The 24,034-nt window shown below is 41.0% G+C and overlaps 1 protein-coding gene across 2 annotated transcripts in view; it reads right to left on the reverse strand.

The window, feature by feature from the left end:
* Styk1 (serine/threonine/tyrosine kinase 1) overlaps positions 1-23,024 on the reverse strand; it is a 50,281-nt gene extending 27,257 nt beyond the window's left edge. The window contains exon 1 of one of the 2 annotated variants that reach the window (XM_063286577.1): positions 21,355-23,024. The gene's annotated coding sequence lies outside the window, so the exon portion shown is untranslated. The remainder of the gene's footprint in view (positions 1-21,354) is intronic. The other variant, NM_001427710.1, reaches the window with a different exon arrangement.
* Between the last annotated feature and the right edge of the window lie 1,010 nt (positions 23,025-24,034).

Here is a 24,034-nt window from a genome sequence, read left to right on the forward strand (position 1 = left end):
TGTAAAGCTGGAAAAAGCCCCTAGAGTCCTTCATGAACATAGATAGGTAAAAACCATAGAGTAAGAGGAAGTGAGGAGGACTGATAAAGAGATACACAGGAAATAGAAGGGAGGGACATTAGGATGTTTGAGAGAATGTGGAGAGGACAGCCTGCTTTCCTTTGGGGAAATACATCCCATTTCTAAAATCAAATATACCTGCCTCTACTGCTCGTTGGTTGTTTATTGTTTTCTTTTTCTTACTCAGTGTGTAATGTTATCTCAGTGTCACTGTAAGTATTAAGAGATATCACATAGAGAACACTTACCATAATTTAGCGCGTATAACTAGTTTCGGTTATTGGTTATTGTATGAGTAGACATCATTTTGTAATAATTACTGTTACTATGCCAAGTTATAACCTCTTGAAATGGTCTCTCCTTTCACTCTATGCAACATTAATATCAAAACATAATATCACAAGCAGGACACTTATTCCCAACATCCAGGTTTAACATGTCTTTGCAGGAGAGGTCACCACCATATCCAGCAAATTTTTCATCCTCCTTCTACAAAATGCCTAGTTCTTTAAACCCAAGATTTGGGGTTTGGTTTAGGACTTTTTGTTGTTTTGTGGCATTGTTTCTTATAGCCCAGGCTGAGCTCCATTGCCCTGTAGCTGAGAATGACCTTGACTTCTTTTTTGTTCTTTTTTTTTTTTTTTTTTTTTTTGGAGCTGGGGACCGAACCCAGGGCCTTGTGCTTCCTAGGCAAGCGCCCTACCACTGGGCTAAATCCCCAACCCCGACCTTGACTTCTTGACCTCCCGTCTCCACCTCTTAAGTTTTGCCAGTACACCAGCTTTACTATACCTGGTACATCAAGATTTTAATTCTTCTGTCCTATTCTGTGAATTGCTTCAAAGTTTCTAAGATGAAATATCATGTACTTATAAAAGGGATATAGCAGATTTTAAACTTCCTTTTCTAGACAATAACTTGAAATCAGTGGTTCTGTTTGAGTTTTTCAAAAGGCTGTGGAAGAGAAAGAAGGCAAGAAAGTCATTCCCTAGGATGCTTCTAGAATTAATTTTAAAGAGAATAAGATCCTCTCTGCTAAGGAGAACCAAGCATTAAGAGGTACCTACAGCATTCTGGACAAGTATAGTAGCAAAGTCAAATATGATCAGCCTTCAAGTGATAAACTGCTTATCTTCTTTTTTAAAGTAATCTAAAGAAAATTGCCTAGGCTCTAATTCACTAGAGAAGATTTTGTATTTGCAGCCAACCATCATTCTAGTACCACATACATATGCTTCCCTAATTCCTGCCTTCCCTTAATCTTCTATGTAAATTTGGGCAAATGTCATTTCTTCTCTGTATTTTAATTCCTATTCCATGAAATAATCATAATACTAAGTCCTACTGTGAATCACATAATAAGAAACATTCTGACAGGAACAAAGGAGATAAGTCACAAGAAATAGCTGGGTGTGGAAGTGAACAGCTGTAAATCCTGGCACACGGGAGGCTGAAGAAGGAAGATCAAGAGTTAGAGGGCCAGCCTGGGCTAGAGAGCAAGGCCCTATCTCAAAACAACAAAGGAAAGGTTAAAGTGATTTGAAGTTTCAAGACTGAAGTACTAAAACTCTTCCAGGTAGGATGACCTGATGCTTTCTGTGCCTCTCCAATAACGCATGCCTATTCCCTCCCTTTTCCAAGGCACCCTACCTTCAGGAGTTGAAGCTCAGTAGCAAATGATTTGAGCATCTGTAGCTCTGACTATTTAAAGGTCAAGCTGGTTGTAGACATGACTATACCATTTGTTGGCTGAATGTTTTCTTCTCTTACATCAATACCTATAATTGTTTATCAGTAATATTTTACTGATTATTTGGAAATTTTACATAATGCACCCTGATCATTCTTACTTCCTACTACTCCCAGGTCCAGGTCTACCCTACTCTTGTGTCCCCCCCAAAAAATATTTTTAAAAAAGTTCATTTTGGTTGGGGATTTAGCTCAGCGCAAGGCCCTGGGTTCGGTCCCCAGCTCCGAAAAAAAAAAAAGTTCATTTTGTGTTATCCATATAGTCACTAAAGCATGGTCAAACTCCCAGTAATCAGTCCCTTAAAGAAAAGTGAATCCTTCCCAAGCCCCAGCCTCTCTAATAGCTCTCTGTTGTGAAAAGCTACACTTTATCCTTATCACAATTTTTAAGAATTTTCTTTGTTGGGGGATAGTTTTGTGCACTGTGTATTCAGATACCTAGAGATCTGGTTGCATATTGGCATTGTCAAGCATCTCCTGTCTCAACTTTGTTTAAAAAATGTTTCCAAAACCTCTGACTGGTTACTAAAGAGCTGGTCAATATCTAGGCAGGGGAGGAAGAGGGAGAACCTTTGATCCAGGGAGAGAGGAGATTTGCCATGAGCAATTCCCTGTGAGAGAGTTGCAAGAGAGCCACCATTAGGACATGGATGGAGCCGGGCTAGACTAAAATGGCAGGTAATGGAGCATGTGTCTGGGCAGTAGGCAGCACAGTCAGGTTAGAGTAAATATGAACTCTGCCCAGCTATAATTCAAGAAGCTTTTTAATAAATATACCATGTATCTGTATTATATTTGAGGGTAGTAGAGGGAGTCTTATAATTTTATGTTTGGCATCCATCCAAGTCCAACACAAAAGTAGGCACAGAATCCAAACTTAGAAAGATTCAGGTATTAGAGAGGTCTCAGGTAGAAGGTGTTAACAAGCACTTTCCTGGAAACAGGCAGCTTCTTTAGAGCCCCTGTTATGCAATAAGGCCAGTGGCAGACTGCCAGATAATAGTGAGGGGGCCTGTGAGCAGCCACTGCTTGGTGGAGACACAAAGGTGAAGCTTTGTGGAGCTGCAGCCTGTGGAGAAAACAGCCCAAAGACCACAGCTATGGGAGAGCCACTACAGGTTCTCTTGAGCTTGGCACTACAGCCTAGACATAGCATTTTAAGACTGAGTGAGGCAGTATTCCATTGTGTAAATACGCCACACTTTTTTTAATCCATTCTTCAGTTGAAAGATACTGAGTTTGTTTCCAGTTTCTGGCTACTACGAATAAACCTACTATGAACATAATTATGGGATGGTGACACGTATTTTGGATATATGCCCAGGAGTGGTATAGTTGGATCTAGAAATAGAAATATTCCCAACTCCCAAATTAATTTCCACACATGTGCACTCCCACTAGAAGTGGAGGAGTGTTCATAAGGACACCATGATTTTCTCAGGCAAATATATGGAACTAGAAAGTATCATCTGAATGAGGTAACCCAAACTCAAAAGGACATGCATGGTATATACTCACTTATAAGTAGATATTATCCATCAAGTACAGGATAACCTTGCTAAAATCCACAGACCCAAAGAAACCAGATAACAACCCCCCTTGTTAAAACCAAATCCATCCAAGAGAGGATTGTTGAATCTTTGCAGAAGGGGAAAGAAAATAGATATCGCAGGTCAATAGAAAAAGGGAACTGGGTTGAAGTTTGGATGGGGAGAGGATTGGGGTAGGGGGCAGAGATCAAATGTAAGGAAAGCAGGAGAGAGAGATGGGAGATTAGCAGGGGAGGGGTGCAGGGAAAGGCAGTTTCTAGGGTGTGCCAGAGACCTGGGATGGGGAGAGAGCCCAGAGGGTCTATGGAGGCGATGCCAGCTGAGACTCCTAGAAGTGGGAGAATATAGATCCTGAAATGGCTACTTCCTGTAGCCAAGCAGGACTCCCAGTGGAGGTAAAAGGAAAGCAACTCACCCACAAAATCTTTGATCCAAAATGTGTCCTGCCTACAAGAAGTGCAGGGACAAAGATAGAGCAGAGATGAAGGGGATGGCCACTCAATGACTGCCCCAATTGAGATCATTGCATGGGCAAGAACCAATCCATGACACTATTAATGATATTCTTTTATGCTGGTAGACAGGATTCTAGTGTAACTATCTTCTAAGAGGTTCCACCCTGCAGCTAATGGAGACAGATACAGAGACTCACACCCAAACATTAGATTGAGCTCAGAGAATCATATAGAAGAGTTGGGGGAAGGATAGAGCAACTGGAAGAGGACAAGGACTCTACAAGTAGACTGGCAGAGTTACCTAACCAGGACTCTTAAGGGCTCCCCGAGACTGAACCACCAATCAAAGAGCCCTAACATGGGCTGGACCTAGTCCCCTGCCCATATGTAGCAGATGGGTCACTTATCTTTATTTGGGTACCCCAACAACAGGAGTTGGGGCTGTCCTAAATCTATTACATTCCTGCCTGTTCCCCTAACAGAGCCACCTTATCTGGGCTCAGAGGGAGAGGAAGCATCTAGTCCTGCAATGACTTGGTGTGCTGGAGGAAGGGAGTGGTATGATACATAGAGGGGGACTCCCCTTCTCAAAGGAGAAAGAGAGAGAGGAATAGGGTGAGGATCTGCTGAAGGGAATGCTGGGAGGAGAGGAAAGGCTGATATTAAATAATATAACTAGGATTTAATATTTTAGTCTTTTTTCTTCTCTAAGTCTGATTTATTCTGATCTTTCTTAAAGAGAATATTTACAACAACTACTATTATTGCTGGACAGCAATGATTATGCTGTCATTAAAACAAAATTATATGGCTCCCAATGCCCCTTTCTACAGTGTTTTCCATTTTTTTTCTTTTTTTTTTTTCAGAGCTGGGGACCGAACCCAGGGCCTTGTGCTTGCTAGGCAAGCACTCTACCACTGAGCTAAATCCCCAACCCCTGTAAAATAATATAGTACTCAGCATCAAGGGTTTCTCCCAAGGGGAGACTGCCAGCTGATGGAGGGAGAAAAGAGCTGAGACTTTGAGAGGCCATATGCTTGTCTCCTTTAGGCATAGCTCATGCTACAGCCTAAGGGGAAAAATCTCCCCAGTATTGTGGGAAGGAGCAGAGAACCAGGAACCAAGTGACATTTGAGGTTGGCAAAAGCCAGGCAGCTCATGCTGCTCCCACAGAAGCTCTTTCAGGGGGTGTAACCAGCAGGGGCATGTCTCCAGGCAAGCGTCAAGCATCTGGTGAAACACATATCCCAGCTAATGATGCAAATGGGAGACCTGGCAGACTCCAGCTACAGGCACAAGGATATGGTGGAAGCACATCTTCTCTGTGAGCTGAAGGGCTGAGGTGGAGCAAATCACAGGGGAATGCAGAATCCACACGAAACCAGAAGAATTCTGAACACAGATGAACTTCTGATCGAGTATAACTGTTTGAATTTTTGATTAAATGCTAAAAACAGAAAGAGAATGGGTCTAAAACATCATAGTCAGATAGAAATACTTCGAAATTAATAAAATGAAAATACACAAAGAGAAAGAGCAATAAGAGAGGAACAAATGCACATAGAAAATAAAGTCTCAGTGGGTGGGGTAGGGACATCCTCGTGGACACAGGGGTGAGGGGAGGCAGGAAGGTGGTGTGGGATGTGGAACAGGCGGAAGGTGGACCAGGAGGGGAATAAAATCTGGAGCGCAAAAATAAATAATTTTTTAAAAGAAGATAAAGTCTCTAAAAAAGGGAAAGAAAAATAGGTAGAAGTGTTATTAAAAGATGTATAAAAGCTAGAGAAAGTAAAGAAAACAATTCATAGAAATACTGAATTTAAATATTAAATAGAAAGTCTCCAAAGAGAGGATTGAGAAAGAAAAATAAGAAAAAATGTTCTATAAAGTCTCTGAAGCAAAGAGAGAATTAGAGAGATTTAAAAAGAAAATATTTTTCATATTAAAAAATGGAAGGGGTTGGGGATTTAGCTCAGTGGTAGAGCGCTTGCCTAGCAAGCACAAGGCCCTGGGTTCAGTCCCCAGCTCTGAAAAAAAAAGAAAAAAAATGGAAAACACTGTAGAAAGGGGCATTTGGGAGCCATACAATTTTGTTTTAATGACAGCATAATCATTGCTGTCCAGCAATAATAGTAGTTGTTGTAAATATTCTCTTTAAGAAAGATCAGAATAAAGCAGACTTAGAGAAGAAAAAAGACTAAAATATTAAATCCTAGATTGGTGGCTGTAGAATAGAGTTTAGAGGATTATTTAAATTAGATTACAGTATCTTCAGAAGAATCTAATCGGGAACCTACAATGACAACAAAAGAGGTACTTCTAGATGAGAAAAATCCATAAAGACTTGAGAAATTATAATGGTAACCCATAGAGACATAATATATAATTCTGAATATAGAAGACAGATTCTGTTTAAAGATGCTGCCTTACTACAGTGTCACACAATAGATTGCGTGTTTCACTTTGTAGAGTTTGAAATTTTAAAATATATATACATGTTGATATAGCATACTATTGATACATTCAAAATTCCAGTGGGATTCTGCCTTAAGTGCTGCAAAAGATGATTCTGAGATTGCACATTTATTAATGCTGATGGCTATCTCAGAAATGCCTTTGCAGATTGGAGCTGATGATGCTCTGGCATCTGCATCCAGGAAAGTACAACAATTTTTTAACATTATGGCATAGAAAGTATTGCAGATATATGTCACGATCCTACAAGTCAAGCAACTGTAGAGAGATCTAACAGGACTTTAAAGAGAATACCCATAGAACAGAAAGGGGATATGGGATCTCCCAGAGATTGATTAAATAATGCTCTATCGACTTCAATATTTAAATGTGAATAAGATGGCTAACACAGCTGCTGAAAAACGCTGGATCTTAAGGACTTCTGAATTGGATCACCATGCAATTGTTTTAACTTCAGATTGTAAGGAAGGATTTGATGCGTTGAAGTTTTGTCCTTGTTTCAACCTAAGAAGAGCTATGGATTCCATCAAAATTAATAAAGATTAGATTTGACACGGGATACCTCCTGAAAATCTTGGCTGCAGACATTAAGGAAAAAAGAACAACAACAAAACTGGTAACATGTCTGCTGATCCCTCTACATGGGAACAGCTGTGAGACCCGCTGACATGTGAAGATGTCTCCAGCCATGACTTGACCTAAGCATAGCCAATAAATCTTGTTGGCTACAGGAGTCCTCATGACTTATCATGCCATTCTTTCGAACACCATAGATAAAATTTATATTACAGTTTGGTTATACAGTCCAATCTACCTTACAAAACAGAATAGATGCCTTACCTGGTCAAAGAGCAAAGAATCATCTTTAGCTGAATCATGTACCTTGTACCTTCCATTACATGTGTTAATGCAAAAAAAAAAAATCTACATTGTCACTGAAAGTAAAAGAACCAGACACCAAAGAAGATAAGGCAGGTAACCCAGATGATCCAACCTCACAAACGGCCCCAATAACTGTTCCTTGAGAACGTGCATCCAGAACAATTTCAAGATGGCTAGCTAAGATGGTCCAGACTTACAGACTGTTCTGCCAGGACTTCAGTTAAGCCCTATACTTTCACATCGCACAGAAACTGGACAACAAATGATACAGCTAGCTTCCTTAGAACTCGGGTGTTATCCCAATTTTCTTAGGGCCCCAAAAAGAGAACATTGCCCCAAGACAGCAGGACTCAAAGAGACCAACACACCATTCCCCAAAAGCAGGGTGGGTGGGTGGGTTTTGGTCATTCAGTGGGTGTTAGATGTTTGCTGTTGTTTAAAAGTAATTGGTTAAAAGTTGTTAATGGTCTTGTTTAAGGAGGAAACAAAGTATAGGAGGTTAGATTCAGGGATTTCTCTTTTTCTTTCCTCCTCTCTCTAATGTTAGGGCAAAAGCTGGAAGAAGGGATTAAAAAAGGGAGTGTGTATAGGAATAAGATAAAATGGTAGGCTATTGGATCTTTTATATTTTATAAAAAAGGAAGAGAGTCAGGAGTATGTTTCGTAGAGGCAGGTATGGGTATGGTAAGAGGGGTGCCTTGGCTGGCCCATGCTAAGGCATCCCTTCCCTGCAGAACTACCAGCCATATGACCAGAGTTTATTTAGAGAGCGGGTGGGGAGTTTGTAAGGGAATAGAGACAGAAGGAGGGAGGAAAGAGAAAAGGAGAGGGGGCAGGCCAGGAACATGTGGAAGGAAGAGGGGAAACAGAGAGAGGAAGAAAGGGGTCAGGAAGAGAAGGGGCAGAAAGAGTAAAGGCTAGGAGCCAGAGAACAGTCCCTTTTATAGTAAGCCAGGAATAACTGGCTGTTGCTAGGTAACTGTGGGGCAGAGCCTAAAAGGAACACTAACAGAACCTACTTTTAAAATGAAGAACATCAATAAGCCAAACATTTATATGTTGGTATGGAATTTTGTATATTGATACAAATATAATATTTTTGCCACGACATACTGTATTATGTTTCAACTCTATACACAGGTATTGTACCTATGCAACTCATTTTTAAAATGTAACATGAAGCTCTAGTCCTTGAAAGCTGCCATTACAAACTGCTTAGGATAATTAATAAATGCAAGTTAATAGTCAATCAAACTTGTTGTGTTGGGTACTAGTTTAGTTAATTACAGAAATAAGCTTTATTTAGCTTCCTGTGAGTATTTTCAAAGTTGAACAGACAGTAGAAAGCTAGAAAGAAGCATTTGTCTATTCAGATACTTGCCCTCAGATATTCAGATGGTCTTCAAAACCTCAGTGATCTCAGAATATGGCATTTGAAGATATTATATTAATAAAAGGCTTTCATGATGGTGAGACATCAGCTCCTGGCAGCACCCCAACTCTACTTCAAAGAAGATGATGAGCATTGAAGAACCTCCTTTTGGAGTTTGCTTCAAATGTGGCCAGCTAACTGCAGGGCAAGAAACTGTTCTTGCCTCAACTGCAGAGAGCATGCTGTTCACGCTATGGACAAACAAGACACAGAGGAAGTCGACTGCCACACTTTGGAAGAACAAAGTAGGCAAGTTCTTCATAATTCCTGCTTCACAGAAAAGAAAATCTTTCATATACTGAGCCAGAAAGCCAAATAAGATACCAAAGAAGAGGTAGTCAGCAACCTCTAGCATTTCTGTAATTTTGGAAACTGCTTTCTCTGCATTTCCTATTTACTGAGGTAATATTTGTCTTTCTCGGGTCTCTGATGGGGTTGAAGACTAGGTAGTTATAGTCTAGCAATTTAACTTAAGTTTAGCTTTTAAACAAAAAACATGTTTTAAAGTTTAAAAGTATATTCATACATTAAATGCACACTATGATAGAAAATTATTTATATACAGAAATTTGCACTGACTGAGATAGAATAGGTAATAGAGTACTTTCCCTAAGGTGGCCAAATATAAGTGGACTTGACTTATGGATGCAATTTTTACCTGATAGTTTTCATAATTGTTCTTACTGTATATTACTTACTAATATAAAAAAGGAGACTTTATTGGACAAAAGGTGGAGTTCGGGAATAGGTTTCTGCACTGTGTCTTCAGATGCCGGTTACTGTGCCCAAGTATCTAGTTGCAGTCCAAATGTTGGCACTGTCAAGCATCTGCTGTCTCAATGTTGTGTAAAAATTGTTTTCCATCACCTCTGATTGGGTAGTAAAGATCTGATCAGCCAATAGCTGAGCAGGAGAGGATGAGGTGTGACTTCTGATCCCAGTGAGAGGGTCTCAGATAAGAACCAGGAAGAGAAGAGATTCACTGTAAGAGTTGGCCATGAGAGCTTCAGCAGAGAGGCACCATGAGGACATGGGTGGAGCAGAAACAGCCTGGGCAAGACTAAGATGGCAGGTAATGGGGCACATGGCTGGTTAGCAGGCAGTGTAGCTGGGTTAGAATAGATGTGAACTGTGCAGTGTAGTTGGGTTAGAATAGATGTGGACTCTGCCAAGTTATAATGCAAGACACCTTATAATAACTATACCAGGTCTCCATATCATAATTCGAATGCAATGGAGGGTATAAAACAGCCCCATATTTTATATCTCTTTGAGGGCTTCCCATCTAAGTTGTTACTTTTTTGGTGGGGGTGCTGTCACAGAGTGTCACAGAGCATTTTATGTCTCTGTTTTTCAACTGTGAATCATCAATACCACTACAGAAGAAGCTGTCTTGTCCTTCGCAGTCAGCGGAGCACATTCATGGACTGCCACATGGTACCTGGTAACAGCACGGACCACAGACATCCACCTGGCTTCCATTGTCAGCCCATTCCATGGACTTCAACATAGGCACCAGCACTAACATGTACACACACACACACACACACACACACACACACACACACACACACTTAAAACTTTAAGTCTTCTTGAAAAGGTACCTTCATATTAGACCAAGACCTGTTTCCTGCCTCACTTCTAGAAGAATGCTACACAGAAGTATGCGTCTAGTCATTATTTGCATTAAGCAACAAAACTCATGAACTGAGTTCACCATCTCTTCACACACATTTGGACTTCACAGGACCCAGGTACAGCTCCAAAGAGTATCTCTAACCTGTAATCCCAGCATTTGAGAGACTGAGCCAGGAGGATTGAAGAGGTTTAGAGGTCGGTCTTTGCTCCAAAGCCAGACTCAAGTGGGACACTCTGACTCAACAACAAAAACAGGCAAACAAAACATATTAGACCAGGAAACTACTTGCATCACTATATTGTACCCCAGGCTCTCCCCCTATCAGGAGAGCAGAGTTCACACAATCGACCTCTGCCCCACTCTGTGGCTCCTTCACTGACTCTCAGCCTGAGCTTTCTTGATTCTGGTTTTCTCTCCCTGTTGCCTAGTGCTATTGACTGTATTTATGGTGCAGAACATGAACAACCTACTCACATATGCCCTACATATAGTCAATCATGTAATTCTCCCAGATGGAAAGTCTGTGGCCAAAGTCTATGTTCTTGCTTTTACCCTATACTGTACTATCTCTTTAAAGTTTTTCTTTCTTTCATTCTTCCAGTTTTCTCTCTCTCTCTCTCTCTCTCTCTCTCAACTTTCCTACCTTTGTCTCTTCTTTCCTTCTTTACTTTGCAAATGTAGGATTACCTTTAATGTTGCTTTTTAAATTGTGGGTCATACAATTTGGCATTTCAAAATTTAAAAAGTTGTTTTTAGTACATTCATAACGTTACACAACTGCCATCACTCCATTACTTAAATATATGTCATTGGGCTGAAGAGGTGGTTCAATGGTTAGGAGCACTTGATGTTTCAGAGGATCCAGGTTTGATTCCTGATGGCTCACAATCATCTATAACTCCAGTTCCAAGGGATCAGACATCTCTCTCTGGCCTCCCTGAGCACCAGGCACACGTGGTGTACACATACATATGTGCAGGCAAAACACCATGCACATGAAAATAAATGAACATTTTTAAAAGAAAATATTTTTTAAGAAAATGTTTCTAAAACCTCCTGACATGAAACTCTTAATCAGTAGCAGTGACTTCCCAGTGTGCCCGCTCCCTAACCCAGGGCACTCACTAGCCATTTTCTGTCTAAGTCTATTATCCCGTCCTGAGCATTTCATATTAATTGACTAATGAAGTATATGGCCTTCTGTGTCTGCATCCCTTCACTTAGTGTAAAGTTTTCTAGCCATGAGTCATTGCTTCATCACTTTTTGAGGCTGAACCACTGGATTATATGAATATATTTTACTTTAAATACCATTTACCATAGTAATTTCCAGCTTCCACGTCTTTAATGTTATTATGGATGGTGGCATACAAAATATCTTAAATCTTTTCAAATGGTTTACTGAGGTAAGACTTACTTAACATAAACTTAATCATTTTTCTTTTGTTTCTTCCCTTTTTTTTTGAGAAATCTACCTGTCTCTGTCTGTCTCCAGCTTGTTTGTCTTTGGCATGTTGTTTCTTGATTTTGTAACTTGTGTGTATATGTATGTGTCCATTTGTACGTGTGCCACAGACAAATTAAGGAACCCATTCTCTCCTTCCACTTTCAGTTCCCAGGACCTAACTGAGGTCATCAGGTGTGCAGAGCAGCAACTTCCCATCTCACCAGGCTGTGGTCATTTTAAAGTACATGATTCAGTGGTATTTAGTGTGTTTATTTGAGTACCTAGCAATTCTCTCTAGTGTCAAAACATTGTTACTACCCAAAAGAAAGTTCTATGTTCCTCACATCTTTCAGGACCAAGAAAAGGTATCGTTTTTAAAGAATTTTAACAATCCAACACAACATTCATGACAGTTTCAGGTGGCTCTGTTACATAAATACTTTGTAATTCACAGGGGTGGACTGGGAGACTACCAGGTGCCTTTAGAAACTCCTGGTGTTTGTTTTGTATTTTGTACATGGCCTAAAAGAGTTAACAAGCTAATGCTTTCCCCACTGCACAAAGGACAGTTACTGTGCTGGCATTAATTTTCTAAATGATTGAAGCTGTCTAGAGTGCCGTGCTGACTTCTTCACTCTCAACTTTCTCAAGCCAACTTAGAATGGAGACATGCACAGAAGACTCTTTTTTTCCTACTAAAGTAGAAGACATAAACCTTCGCATGTTTTAGAGCTCATTAGTTCAGTGTTCGTGTATCAAGCAATACTGCACGCACACTGGCACACATGCAAAACCTCCCTTGCGTCATCATGCTTCAAGTGCAACATTAAAATCCTGAGAGTTGCTTTTTCATAAAACTCAGATTTCCCCACCTAATCTGTAACCCTGACATGTAAAAAAAAATATTATTTATGTGTGTATGTGAGTACACTGTAGCTGTCTTCAGACACACCAGAAAAGAGCATGAGATTCCATTACAGATGGTTGTGAGCCACCATATGGTTCCTGGGAATTGAACTCAGGACCTTTGGAAGAACAGCCAGTGCTCTTAACTACTGAGCCCTCTCTCCCACCCAATTTTTTTGTTTGTTTTCTACTTAAGGAAGCATCTTCCTCCCCAGGTCACAATGAGCCATAGACTGTTCCCATATCTCAGTTGTTCATTTAGTGTTTTACCTAGTGGAAAAACTGCGGGGTGGAGGAGGGGGCCTCCAGAAGTCAAAGGTTTTTGCCAATAAATTGGGTCATTCTGGTCAAACTTAGTCATTTTCTTCATCTCTCTTTCTTAGTATGGAAATGAAGAAGAAGAAGAAGAAGAAGAAGAAGAAGAAGAAGAAGAAGAAGGAGGAGGAGGAGGAGGAGGAGGAGGAGGAGGAGGAGGAGGAGGAGGAGAAGGAGGAGGAGAAGGAGGAGGAGAAGAAGAAGAAGAAGAAGAAGAAGAAGAAGAAGAAGAAGAAGAAGAAGAAGAAGAAGAAGAAGAAGAAGAAGAAGAAGAAGACGAAGAAGAAGACGAAGAAGAAGACGAAGAAGAAGACGAAGAAGAAGACGAAGAAGAAGACGAAGAAGAAGACGAAGAAGAAGACGAAGAAGACGACGAAGAAGACGACGAAGAAGACGACGAAGAAGACGACGAAGAAGACGACGAAGAAGACGACGAAGAAGACGACGAAGAAGACGACGAAGAAGACGACGAAGAAGACGACGAAGAAGACGAAGAAGAAGACGAAGAAGAAGACGAAGAAGAAGACGAAGAAGAAGACGAAGAAGAAGAAGAAGAAGAAGAAGAAGAAGAAAAAGAAGAAGAAGAAAAAGAAGAAGAAGAAGAAAAAGAAGAAGAAGAAGAAGACGAAGACAGTCTCAGAGCTCTTAAAGTTTTCCCTGAAGCTCCTCCAAAGTCAGACACTGATGTCATTTCCTAAAGATCTTAAAGCAATGTCTAATAGAGGTGGTCACAATCACAGTGGTTTTTAGTAAATTTTATTTTGTTATACAATTCATGATTTCCAAACCAACTTCAACAGGAAGTTTTGATAGTTTTAATGTTACAAGGCTTTGTTACTTTTTTTGTTTTCTTTGTTTTTTGCATGTCTATGTGTCTATGTGAGAAAGAGTGTGTGTGTGTGTGTGTGTGTGTGTGTGTGTGTGTGTGTGTGTGTGTGTGTAAAACATTCTGTCCTGTAGGGAAGCTCAGGAAGTAAGCAACTGAAAGTCTTCAGGAAATTCCTGATGCTGACCAGGTTGAATAGACTGTTCCCTCCCCAAGATTACACAGTCAAGACTGTTCAGAGATACTTTCAGACAAGCTGAAACTACTTAAATGAAGTTAAGAGCAACTGGGCTGCCTATAAGAGGCTTGGGCCAACTGAACTGCCTAGAAAGGACACTCTTTAACCTGTTGAGCTATCTGAAGACTCTGAAGTATGATCCAGATTTCCAGATTTTGTCAGATGTCACCCATGCTGGGGAGTGCTTTGGTAATGCAGCTGTCTGAGTAATTTTTGCTTTCTTTCTTCCCCAAGTTGCTGTTGGCCATGGTGTTTATCACAGCAGTAGATACCATAAGGGCAAGTGAGATGGCTCAACCTGTAAAGGTCCTTGCTGCCATGCCTGAGGAAGTGGATTCAAACCCCGGGATCTACATTCAGGAAGAAGAGAAATCACAGCAACAAGTTGTCTCTGACTTCTGTCCTACACATGTGTGCTGTAGCACTCAGGCCCACACGAATATGCAAAATAAATAAAGTATAATTTAAAAAGAGAAACCCTAAGAAGGAAACGAATGAGGACAGATAATCATACTTTGATGTGTACGAAAATGTCATTTTGAATATTGTTGCTTTGCATGTAAACCAAAAAATTAAGAAATAAGTTCATATGTGATTTTCTGAGGCAACAGAAATTCTGTCTCTTGAAGAACCCATGTACAACCAAGCTAACCATCAGGGCCTCCTAGAGTCAGTCCAGAATGCTAAGTCAAGCACTGTGGTCTGCAATAGGGCCACTGGTCCCTCTACCACTGCTGGACAGATAGAAACAAAAGCACCATGTATAGTTCTGTTGGTATTTGAACCAAGCTCACTTTTGCTGACAGCTCTGGGATGATCTTACTTCCTTTCATTGCCAGGAGGACATCCAAAGAATTCATGTTCCTAACTTTTATCTCCATACTGACTTTTATTAATCTATCCTCCAGCAGAACCCGCTGCTTCCTTGAAACCCAAAATATGTGTCACACAATTTCTATTACTCTCTCCCTCCAGTCTGTTAGGATTTAGGGTACTTTTTTAATTTTTTTTTTGGCAGTGCTAAAAATCAAGCCTCAGGCTTTATCCATGTCAGGCAAGTTCTCCAGCACTGAGTCCACAAAACTGTAGCTCCCATATCACTGCTAAACCATTTACTCCTGCATGACAATATACAGAGTGCATTATCATCAGCTCTATCCAAGCCATCAAAGAATTTCCCTTTTGTAAGGGATTTACGCCACGCTATCACCCACAGCCTATCACCAGTTATGGCTCTGCAGATACCATCTGGTGTTCATTGCCCTCCCAGTTGTACATAATCTAAACTCCTGCTTTCACTTTCAACTGAGGCTGCCTTGTTTCCTACTCATTACTAGTGCAGGGGATTGAAAATCCCTTCTTTTCATTTTGGTCCAAGAAAGAGGAGCAGTTAGTGAGTTGATGAAAGATGGAGTGCACACAGATGGCTGAAAATACTATTTGGGTTATCTGCATTCCTCTCACAAAGTCTTACATTGTTGAGGTGCTAAGTTTTCCTTCATTCTTTGTTTTTAAATACATATTATTTATAAGTACACTGTAGCTGTCTTCAGACACACCAGAAGAGGGTATCAGATCTCATGATAGATGGTTTCAAGCTATCATGTGGTTGCTGGGATTTGAACTCAGGACCTCTGAGAGAACAGTCAGTGCTCTTAACCACTGAGCCATCTCTCCAGCCCCCATCCTTCATTCTTATAGTAGAAAATCAGGTCAGAACACCTCACTGCTGTTATACTAAAAATATAATACACATGAAAACTATGCTATAGGTGTTAAGTTTTAAAATGTCTTGCTTGAGGCTGGAGAGATGGCTCGGCAGTTAAGAGCATTGGCTGCTCATCTAAAGGATACCAAAAGATCAGGATTCAATTCATAGAACTCACAGTGCAGCTCACATTACTCCATTCAGGATCCGACATCGTCATACAAACATACAGATTAAACACCAACGCAAGTCAAAAACACCCTTGTCTGAAGCCAGGAAAAAAAAAAAAAGGATAGATCTAACCTAATGGCATGTAATATCTTGATTCTGGGTGTATTACTACATCATCCTCAGTTTGGATTATGAGTGAGAAAAGGATGAAACTGAGGTTATGTGGGGTCAAGAAGAGCAGAAAGTTCCCAATTATGCAAAATGCTGAGGCAGAAGGACAGCAATTGCAACAATCAGTTGCTTTTTTTTTTTTTTTTTTTTTTTTTTGGTCAAGCAGCTGCGGAGCTTCATGACACTCAAGGTTTCCAGTGGGTATGGCTGTACCCATGTGCTGTCATGGTATCTTCTGCTACCAAGCCTCAGGATGGACAGGCTTCTGAACCCCAACCCTGCACACAGATAGGATTTGCTACTAACCAGTATCCTGATTGCTAAGACTATAAGAATATTCCAGCACTCTGTTCTTTTCTTCTACCAGAACTGGTTCATATCAAGATGTCAGCTTCAAGGAACCTTGAAGGTATGACACTGAGGCCTTGAGGGAAATTCAAAGGGCAAGAAGCCAGAAAGGCCCAACCAAATTCCAATCACATGATCTGAATTTGTGGAAAGTGACTACAAATCAGATAGAAGAACAAATGCTCAGGTTGGATTTTCAGCATCCCTTTAGCCTTCCAATCAATCACAAAGTACTTCTGCTCCTCATACTGACAAATCCTGCTGCTGTACTCACCAACTGATTAGAAGCAGCACTAACGTCAGGACCAAGATTAACAAAGACTCATACAGCATTTAGGTGAGAGTCAGCAGAAGTCAATCCAACAAACCTGACCTGATCCCAAGCCTGTGTGTGTGCACATGTGTGTGTGTGCACGTCTGTGTGTGTGCACATCTGTGTGTGTGTGTGTGTGTGTGTTTTGTGTTGCTTGTACTTAAGTGGATGAGTCCAATGCTGAGGTCAGCAAGTGTCCTCTTTTATCACTGTCAACAAGGAGACACACTTCTGCTGGTGTCCTTGAGGCTGTTTCCAGAAAAGTTTAACTGAAGAGAGAAGACCCACCCTAAATGTGGGAGGCACAGTTTTATGTACTTCATCCCAGACTGAATCAAAAGGAGAAAGTCAAGCCAAGTGTTATGGTGCGACCTATAATCCCAGCATCAAGGAATTCAAGGACTGCCTCAGCTATATCCTAAGTTTGAAGCTAGCCTGAGCTACATGAGACAGGTGAGAGGGAGCACAGTTCCTCCCACCTGAAAATCTCACTTCTGCCATCAGAACCACAAACCCCCACTGCCATGTTTCATCCCACCTTGATAAACAGCATTCTCAGATCATCAAACTAAATAGTCCTTCTGCCCTTAATTTGCTTGTTGAGTCTTTAGTCATAGCTGCAACTCAGCTGGTGCAATGGGAAGGGAGCTGGTGCAATAAGAGGAGGCTGCTACCTTGAGTTGGTAGAGGATAGGCACACTCAGGAAAGAGGCTACATTATTCTAAAGTAAGTGTCCCAGACAATACATTAACCTATCTTCTTGTTATTATTCTAGGTAGAGAACTCAAAGAAATTCTTAGAAGCTCAAGACAAAAAGGTTCCAGTCTTTAAACCCGGAAGTATCCTTAGGGACATCTATATCTATATCCACCTTTTCTTTCTAAGAAGAAGAAGAAAAAATATATATATATATAGAGAGAGAGAGAGAGAGATTCAGAGACAGAGAGCTATGTGCTTTGTTTTTCCTTTGGTCATGGAGTGACAGCACTTAAAACAATTCTCAGACTCAGGCATGGTGACTCATATTTGAATTCTAGCGCTTGGGGAAGTGGAGGAAGGAGAACCAGACATTCAAGGTCATCTTTTCCCACACAGTGAATTTCAAAACAGTCAGAGATATGTGACACCCTGTCTTAAAACAAATAATGACAAAAAACCAGTAACAACAGCCAGAGAGAAAAATCCCCACAACAATAACAACACTAATAATAATATACAAAGGTAAATCAATTCAGGACCTGGACTCAAGACAGGCCTCTCAGTGGTCTCAGCTTCCGGCAGCTTTACCTTCAGGGAATTCATTTCTTCTCTCGTTTTCCCCATTCGGAAACTGTGTCCAAGGCATGCTCTAACGAACAGAGAGCATTCGATTCGGCACCCACACCACAAGCCCACACTTAATCCAAGTTTCCTATTATTATCTGTTCTCTTCCACCCACATCCATTTCCTGCAGGGCATCACAGTCCGACTCTGCACCCTACATCAGCACAGACAGATATAGATACAGAGAGCGTGTGGGAACCAAGACCAGCTAAACTTGCACTGCTGAGGATGGATCTGAAGTGATGAGAGCACAGGAACAAAGGAAATGTACGTGAGCACAAAGATGCAGGTTCTGGGTTATCCTTTTCATGAATGTATCCCCAGAGCAGAGGCTTACTGAGTAGGTCAATTTGTCTATGAATATACCTGTGTCTGCAAGTCATCCTTATAAGAAATTAGCTATAGAAATTGATTGAGCACATCAAACTGCAATGATAACCATGAAAAAACTGTGCTTGTTTTCACTTATTATATATATATATATATAATATATTATATATGGACAAATGGATAGATAGATGATAGATAGATAGATAGATAGATAGATAGATAGATAGATAGATGGATGATGTCTGTGCATAAATACATGCATATACCACAGTTCATTGTGTATATCTCAGAGGACTTGCTTCTCTCCTTCCACTTTTAATGGATTTGGGGGTTCATCTTAGGTTGTTGGGCTATGTAACAAGTATCTTACTAATCCATTTCACCATCCCAAGGAGTTTCTTTAAACAGTTTTGTACAGAAACTATCATGGTACCCAATTGCTGCTGGTGAACACACATTTTTTTTTCATTCTATCTTTGAGCAAGCTGGTGTGTTTCTCTATAAAAAGTATTTAAACTACCTTGCTATACATAGCAAGCAAAACATTGACCTCTGAGTAAAAAGTGGATACTAACAGTGACTCTCAAAGTCGAGGCATGAAAATAGAAGGTTCAAGACCTGACTGAAGCACAGAGTCAGTTCAGAGCCAGGTTGGACAACCACAACCCTGTTGAAAAGTAGAAAACAAAAAATGGCTAAGATTGGGCTGAAGAGATGGCTCAGTGGTTAAGAGGGCTCACTGCTTTTGGAGAGGACACCAGTTCAGTTCCCAACACCTGACTCCAGTGGTCCACAGATGCCCCCAACTCCATTTCTGCAGGATCAATGCCTCTTGGCTGCACTTATGTGGAATGGTGTATGTGTCTACATATATACAACTAACACAGACACAAACATAATGTAAAAGTTAGTAAAAGAAAAGATGTGTATGGGGGAAGAGAGAGAGAGAGAGAGAGAGAGAGAGAGAGAGAGAGAGAGAGAGATCTGAGGATATAGTGGTAACAGGACCCTGAGTTCACTCTCCAACAATGAGAAGAAAAAAAAGATGAAACATTACTCCCTCTTCCCACAATGTCCAAATCTCTGGAACCTATTAATAGGTTGATTTTATTAGTATTAAAATTAACATTGCAGATGGTGCAGATGGGATTAATCAAATAAAGAGAAAGAGTGAGTCTGGTGTGTCACAAATACCCTTAAATGGTCAAGAAGGGGACAAAGCATCAGTGTGAAGGACTGAAAAAAATAAATAAACCCAGGCAGTGTGGGGTATGAAGGTGGACAAAAGGGCATCGACTCAGAAATATGCCAGAGACTCTAGAAACAAGCAAAACAGGGAACTGATTTTCCTTTAGAGTCTCCAGGAAAAGAGAAACAGATCATCCTGCTCTTATTTGACTGTGTTTTATGCCACCAGTTTTGGTTATATATATATATATATATATGTACATATATACATATATATATATATATAGTGTGTGTGTGTATGTGTATGTGTGTGTGTGTTCATTGGTTACAGCAGCTGCAGCACAGGTGAGAGCTCGTGGTGTAACAGAAGAGAAGTGTAAAATCACAGACCGTGCAACTTCAGAACATGTTGAGAGCACAGGGAGTGGTGCAGAAGGTGGGAAGAGGACTCAGCAGGAGACAAGAGGTCCTGACTATTGTCAGGGGTTAAATTGTGACTCCCCCCCTGCCTCCATGCGTATTTGATATTGCACCTTCTATGCCCACATTTGACATTTAGAGACAGAATCTTTTAAAAGGTAAATAGGATTGTTCTAAGCCTAATATAACTGCTCTACTTACAAAAAAAAAAAATGAAAGGCAAAGGCAGACAAATGTAGGGGGCAGAGGCATTATATTTTTGGTTGTGAGCCTAGCCTTGAATGGCTGAGCCATCTCTCCAGCCCATGGGGGGAGGCATTACAATATAAAGACAGCCATCTATCAAACCCAGTAAAAGGCCCAGAATAAACCCTTCCCATGGAGCGCAGGAGCAACAGTCCTGAAGACATATGTACTTAGCACTTGCCGTTTCTACAACTTGAAACTAAAGGTTTGGTTGTGCAAACCCTGATTGATCCTACTCTTAAGTGCCAATAATGAAGCAAGGGGGTGGGGAGTAGATTATAATTTGAAATAGCACAAATACTTTGGGATGACTCAGAAAAAGGATCAGTCTCTAGGGGCTGTGAGTGGAAAAGCTGAATGTGACAAGGTGATAAATCAGGCAGTTAGCAAAGTCCAGTGACCACCCAGGTCCACCACAGTAAACCAGCAGCCCCTGGCTTTTTTTTTCTACATCCACTGATGGCTTTTAGTAAGCAATGGGGGGAAGGCATAGCCTCATACACAGAAGAAACTCACATGGGAGAAGACTCTTTACAGAAGGAAGTAATACAGGAAAGAGAGGAGAGAGAGAGACAGAATGAGAGAGAGAGAGAGAGAGAGAGGTGGGGGAGGGGAAGAGAAGAGAAAAGAAGAGAAAAGAGAAGGACTGAGGAACTGAAAGAAAAAAGAGAAGAATAAAAAGACGATAGATTTGGCTCAAAAAAGGACAACATGTAATTTTGAAATATAAGATAATACAAATATTATCTCATTTAGAATAGAGAATCCGCAGCCTTGTACGGTAACTGGAACCAGAATGCCTAATTACCAGGCTGAGTGTACTAAACCCAAGGTACCCATTTGAGGGGCTACAGACCCCCAGTTAAGTAATGGGCCCTCATTCTTTATATACTCTCTAGGTTCTGGATGTTCCTTCTCCAAGAATCTCATCTTCTGTTCTCCTTGCCAAAAATGACGTTTTCATGTAATAAAAAAGACAGAAATCAAAAGCCACAAGACACTTGCTCCAAAGAAATAAAGATCATGCACCTCGGTTCTCATACAGCCAGCCAGCCTGGCCATTCCACCCCTAGTCTTTCCATTCTTCTCCCCAAACTTCAAACCACCTAGATTCACCCCTGTGGCTCACCCTCCCTCTGACCTAAGAAGCAGGCTGGTACCTTGTTCCTCCTCAGGTCACTCTGGTTTCAGGTGGAGCTGGCCATTCAGGGGACTGGAAGAGGCAGGTGAGGCACAGCAAGGTGTGCCAGCCTCAGGGAAAGGCTTTAGGCTTTCCAGTCTCAGCTTCGCCTAGTGGGGCGTGGCTGCCCTCAGAGGATGAAGTTGGGGCGGGCGCCCCACAAAGGGAAATCTGCGGGCGCTGAGGTTTCCGGAACTCACCACATAGCAGCCAGCAGGAAACCTCGTCCGAAACTGTAAAACTTGGACTTGTTGCCAAGCGACGCGCTCATTTTCGATTGCGATTGCCAGGTGAATGAACTGTGCAAAAGTCTCTTCAGGGCAGCTCGGAGCCATGGTGCAGGCCAACAGCGCCACCGTCTGGTAGACCCTGTATCAGCCGTTTTCCTGGGAATTCGAAATTGTCAAAACTCCAGGCACAGTATACTACAAAGACAAAAGAACCACCAACACAACACGGAGAAACCTAAGAGTAATAAATGCAAAATAAAGTCCTAGAAGTACGTCATCAAATATTTAGTACAAAGCTTGCTTTAGAAACATGTTCTGGAGCCTCCTTTCTCCTGGGGAAAGGTGTGTGGGGAAGGGGAGGTATCATACACTCCTTTGTCTAAGCCCTCTTGATGTACAATTGAACCTTAGATGGGAATTATAATTCAAGTGGTAGAGTTGTTTCATCAAAAGGACATTTTTAAAACCTAAAAAGTGTTTAATCCCGAGACACACTGCTATGAAACCGTTTCAAAGACATTTAACATGAAGTGAGTCAAGCGATTCTTCTCACTTTATCTGGAAGCACGGAGACCTCAAAGAGAAGATAACGCCTTGACATGTCAGAAGCTTTCCATGAACGGCTTCCCCGGCAATAAGAGATCAGCAGAGACGCTCTGATGGAGCTGTGGTCAGATCCGGAATCACTGCAGTGGTGCCTGGCACCTTAAGCAATTTCCCAGGATACTGAGGAAACTGAAGCCAGGTAATGAAACTGTGGGACCCAGATAGGAGTAGATATGTTGGTAGTTTATGAGTCTCTTACCATACTGAGGATTCTTGGGGTCATAAAGGAAAAATTTTGTAAGGGGAAAAAAAACAGGTATTGTATGATCAGCTGAAGAAACAAGGAAGTAAATGTGGGCTGTTGCCCTTAGCGTGACCTTGTGTTAACACTGGTTTGGTGTAGCCCAGAGAGTGTTGGTCATGAGTAAACGTCCACATGTGATTTATGTTAGCTTTAAATTCTGGTAGCTCAGGTCATATGTTAGTTTTCTATTGCCGATTTAACAAATTACACAAATGCAGTTGCTTGGCTAACACAGATAATGTCCCGCAGCTCTGCCTGCTGGAAGCTCGACAAAGGTCCCCTTGTACTAAAATGACTGTATATATTCCTCTATGGAATGTATATGGAGAATCTTGGGAAAGATTGGTTTCCATGGTTTTCCAACATCTAAGACGTTTCCCAGACTCCTTGGTTTGGTCCAAACTCCTGCCTACCATCGTCATTATCCACAGTGGGGCACCATTGCTGGATTAGCTTCAACTCTGTTTGGGCTTTCTCAGAGCTGAGGACTTGCTACCAGACAGATTAACTCGATAACTTTTCCTTCCACCTTCAAAGCTAGCAAGGCACTGACAGGTGGAGCCCTTTCACCTTTTTCAGTCATAGATCAAATCCAGGAGCTCACTTAGACTAGGAAGTCCTTTACCACTCAGCTGCACCCGAATCCTAGTTTATTTTTGGGAGAGGTTTGTTGGGTAACCTAGGAGTTAGGAAACTGGAAAGGATCTGATGATTTTTTTTTAATTTCCTCTGACTCTGTAGTTATGTCTCCCTTTACATTTCTGATTTTGTCAATTTGGACACACAATCTGTGTCCTCTCATTAGTCTGCTAAGGGTTTATCTATTTTGTTGATTTTCTCAAAGAACCAGCTTTTGGTTCTGTTGATTCTTTTGTATAGTCCTTTTTCTTTCTACTTGGTTGATTTCAGCTCTGAGTTTGATTATTTCCTGCCTTCTACTCCTCCTGGGTGTATTTACTTCTTTTTGTTCTAGAGGTTTTAGGTGTGCTGTCAAGCTGCTGGTGTATGCTCTCTCCTGTTTCTTTCTGCAGACACTCAGAGCTATGAGTTTTCCTCTTAGCACAGCTTTCTTTTTGTCCCATAAGTTTGCGTATCTTGTACCCTCATTTTCATTAAATTCTAAGAAGTCTTTAATTTCTTTCTTTATTTCTTCCTTAAAATCATCAGATCCTACTACAAAAGCCTATATTCAACAAAACTTGGAAAGCTGGAGGAAATGGAAAATTTCCTAGACAGATACCAGGTACCAAAGTTAAATCAGGAACAGATAAACCATTTAAAAAACCCCATAACTCCTAAAAAAATAGAAGCAGTCACTAAAAGTCTCCTAACCAAAAAGAGCCAAGGTCCAGATGGGTTCAGTGCAGAATTCTATCAGGCCTTCAAAGAAAACCTCATACCAGTACTATCCAAACAATTCCACAAAATTGAAACAGATGGAGTGCTACCGAATTCCTTCTATGAAGCCACAATAACTCTTATACCTAAACCTTACAGAGACACAACAAAGAAAGAGAACTTCAGACCAATTTCCGTTATGAATATCAACGCAAAAATAATAAAATTCTTGCAAACTGAAT

The sequence above is a fragment of the Rattus norvegicus genome, chromosome 4, assembly GCF_036323735.1.
Source record: "Rattus norvegicus strain BN/NHsdMcwi chromosome 4, GRCr8, whole genome shotgun sequence".
NCBI lineage: Eukaryota > Metazoa > Chordata > Mammalia > Rodentia > Muridae > Rattus > Rattus norvegicus.